Raw genomic sequence first — 4,315 nt, 5'->3', positions numbered from 1 at the left:
TGTGGAGGTGACACTGGCTAAGTCAAATACGAACTTCTAGATAACAAGAAGTCTTCATACTTGGCCACGTCCAGTTTTGGGCTAGGACTGCTGGTGGCACCTTTGAGGTCATGTGATGTAGGTGGTAGAGACAGAGATGGGGTGAGTCCTGCAGCACTGTTCTTCCCTCTCCTCGGTGTCCTCGGGGGCAGTGGCAGAGGGTCCAGGTTGGCTGTCGAGCACAGGCTGGTCAGCAGGCCCCCTGCCCCATTTTCACAGGCCCAAAGGGAATGTCGTTTTACTGAGCCGGGCTCCACTGCGGTGCTTCCTCACTCGTGACCTGTCAAAGTAAGGGAGAGACGTCCTTATATTTGTGTAACTGAATAAATGCCCGTGCTGTTCCTGCTTTTATAAGATAATGTACGTGAAAGTTTCTGCATGAGTTTCCTAGGGCTGCTGTGACAAGGGACCACTAACCGAGCAGCTTAAAACAACAGAAATTTATGGCCTCACAGTTCTGGAGGCCAGCAGTCCAAAATCAAGGTGTCAGCGTGTCAGCAGGTTTGTTCTTTCCCGGGGGCTCAGAGGGAGAACCTGTTCTAGGCGTCTCTCCTAGTTTCTGGCAGCTGTCAGCAATCCTTGGCGTTCCTTGGCGGATGACAGCATAACTCCAGTCTCGGCCTCTGTCACCACATGGCATCCTTCCTCGGTGTCTGTGTCCAAAGTTCCCTCTTATAGGGACAGGGGTCATTGGATTAGGGCCCACCCTGATGTCCTCCTCTTCACCTGGTTACATCTGCAAAGACCCTACTCTCAAATAAGGCCACTTCACAGGTACCACGGGGAGGACTTGGACATATCCTTTTGTGGAGGACACAGGTCAACCCTTAAGAGTATCTAATGTCATCTTTATCATCAGCACCATCATTGTCATCATCATCACAAAAAATCAGCTTTCACACACACACACACACACACACACACACACACACACACACACACGCTCGCCAAAATGCTCTATCAGCAAATTGGATATACCCGTTTTTGTGTGTGGGGTCGCCACCTTATTTTAGGTGGCCACACTGAGTAGCAAGGGAAGAATGTTGTGACCGAAATAACCAGGCCCAACTCGAGTGCTCTAATCCAAGAGACAGTTTATTAGCCGGCGGCTGTCCTTGCAAAGGAGCAGCCCCGAGATGCAGGGGCACAAAGGTTTTAAGCTCGATTCCACATCCCCCACATCCTTAATCTTTACACAAAAGACTATATCTCCTCCATTCATTAACTGATAACTAAGAGGTGGGTAAGCAAGCAGGGGTACAGAAGCAGAATGCGTCATTGTTAAAATATTTTGTACCTATAGGCAGTGATCCGGCCAGTAAATCCCTTTAGTTAATAAATTTTTAGCAGATAACTAACTAGAAGTGAGACATGGCGGTTAGCACGTACCATGTCTTATCCTTAACCTATTGTTTCTAAAGGTGAGGTCACACCTTAATCTTTACACAAAATACTATATCTCCTCCATTCATTAACTGATAACTAAGAGGTGGGTAAGCAAGCAGGGGTACAGAAGCAGAATGCGTCATTGTTAAAATATTTTGTACCTATAGGCAGTGATCCGGCCAGTAAATCCCTTTAGTTAATAAATTTTTAGCAGATAACTAACTAGCAGTGAGACATGGCGGTTAGCACGTACCATGTCTTATCCTTAACCTATTGTTTCTAAAGGTGAGGTCACTACAAGGGGAGCAGAGTTTGTCACCCCAAAATATAGCTCTTTAGGATATTGATTATTTTAGGTTAGTTAATTTTAAGAAACTGCAGACAAGGGAGAAGCTCTGAAAACCAAGTAGAAGTTACCTTTTGTAAAAGGATATTTAACTTGTAAGGTAAATCTCCATGCGTAAGGGTGTCCCCCTCACTGTACCACCAAGAGGAGGACACGTAAATCTGTAAATCTCTAGAAACTCTGATCGATGGAGGAAGCGGGACTTAAACCTGCTTGTTTACTATACTTTCCTTGGTCTTCTCCCACAGCTGACTCTTCATCTCCAACATCTTCTTTTATCTTCAGCCGAAGACGGTATTTGAGGGGATGGCTTCTGCCATTTTGCTGAGTTATTCAGTTTTCCTGGGTCTCTCCCACGTATCCAGGAAGTACCCACATTATTAAGCTTTAATTTATTTTTCTCCCGCTAATCTGTCTGAAGTCGATTTGTTTATTAGTCCAGCCAGAAGCACTTAGTAAGGTGGGAGGAAATTTATCTTTTCTGTCCCCACGCACGGGTCTGACTGCCACCATAAAGGCCTCTGCCCTGCCTGAGGCCCAAGCACTGGTCACGTTTGAAAAGACTTGGCCTCTTCCTCCCATGACCTCCATAACGTCAAGAGCCAAACTTGCAGGCTTCATGTGCATTACTCCCCACTTAGGTGGTCCTAACTGTGACGTCCTTCCCTTTCTAACCCGTCCCCCACATAGCGTGCTGTCTTTTCTTAGCTTCCCATTAGTATTCTAGTGGACGAACTCACCAATGGTGGGACACGTCGAGGGGGCCAGGAGGAAACTTAGCTGAAAGGCAGACTGCAAACACATCAGGACACAAAATGCACACATTCAGCCCAAAGACCCCCATTCCTGGACCCCATCCAGACTCGTCCCTTTATTATTTTTGTTCTCTTTTCCTCTTTAACTAGATCTTGCCTGAAAATAGCCTGGGCGTTGCTAAGGTAACGCCTTGGAGCCTCCCCGAACACATCATTGTTTAATTCCAGCAGCCGCAGCTTGGAGGAATTTGCTATTTGTTTAAGAGATGAAAGCCTCGAACTTCCACACATTCTTCTCCGGTTTCACTCCCCTGGAATTGTATGGCCCAGCCAGAGCAGAGCACATTGGGTGGAGGGGGTCTCAGGGGACCCAACAAAATAGTGGGTGCTTGTGAATGCTTCTTACCTAATTCGAAGGCAGAGATTTGCAATTTCTCCTGATGGGGCGCTGGGGGAATAAATGTCCTCACGGAGGGTCTGGGAAGGAAGTGTTGGGAGGGCAGAGCCTCTCAGTGATGGTCCCCGACCCCGGCCTCACACCTGGAAATGATGAACCTGTCTACACCTCCCCCAGGGCCTCCGTGTCACAGACTGTAACTCTAGGAAGAGTACTGGAGACCCCAGTGAGCTGCACACCTAACCTCTATGACAACACATGGGATGTGGCTCAGGTGCGGAGGTGTTTCAGGAATGCGTACCGGCCCATTTAACAAGCTTTATCAGGAACCCACTGGGGCCTGCAAGTGAGCGAGGTAGGTCTTGTGGCCCACATGCCACAGCTCACGTGGTGTGGCACTGTGTCTTAAAGGGAGTTACATCCATCCAGTGTAAACTACATGATAAGGTGATGCTTTCAGAAGAGTTTCAGGGGAGAGGAAAAAATGGAGGAAGCCCGACTGATTTTGTGGTATGATGTGGTGTGTGATATAATCTTTCCTCCATCATCCCATGGAGACTGTGATAAAATATACATCACTCACCAATACTTCTGTCCTGAGACTTGTGTTTTTGGAAGGAGATTGGCTGTGCTGATACTGGCCTGCAGGAGGGCACGGTTTTAGAACAGAGGCTGCCCTCGGGGGCCCAGCCAAAACTGGTTACCTGCAGAAAAAAACTTGAGAAGTTTGGCCTTGAATAGAAAGAGAAAATAAGGCTCTGTTGGAATAACAAAATCATCTATACATTGACCCAGGGAGACCTATGCAGAGGTAGGGAGACAGACACACAGACACATGTACACCTGGACTGACACAGTGAGAGACAGAGATAGAGTGAGCTCCAAGAGACACAGGAGGACACCGAGACACACACCCATAGAGACACATACAGAGCAAAAGACAGAGAGGGACATGACACACTAGGGGCACACCCACGGCCACCCAAACGAGCCTGAAGAGAGCTTGTGGCCCAAGTGGAGCTAGTCTAGTGGACTCGAATGCTGCATCTTCCCTTCGTACAGGAGGGCGAGGCCATCTAGCACAGAAGGAAGAAAAGGGGCATCCTTCTGGATGTTCAGGGTGTCCTGGCGAAGTAGTTGCCGTGTTCACCTTCGGGAGAAGAGAGGGGGAATGCTAGGCTAAACGGTTCCATATATTCTCTTTTCACAGGACAACGTGCTTCTCGAAGTTCAAAAGTGAAAAAAAAGGAGAGAAGGGAAAGAATAAAGAAAGAAAGAAAAAAGAAAGAAAGAGAAGGAAGGAAGAAGGAAGAAGGAAGGAAGGAAGGAAGGAAGGAAGGAAGGAAGGAAGGCAGGAAGGAAGGAAGGAAGGAAGGAAGGAGGGAGGGGGGG

The sequence above is a fragment of the Pteropus alecto genome, unplaced genomic scaffold (genome assembly GCF_000325575.1).
Source record: "Pteropus alecto unplaced genomic scaffold, ASM32557v1 scaffold22, whole genome shotgun sequence".
NCBI classification, from domain to species: domain Eukaryota; kingdom Metazoa; phylum Chordata; class Mammalia; order Chiroptera; family Pteropodidae; genus Pteropus; species Pteropus alecto.
The sequence above is the reverse complement of the archived record's forward strand: the minus strand, read 5'-3'. Positions refer to the sequence as shown.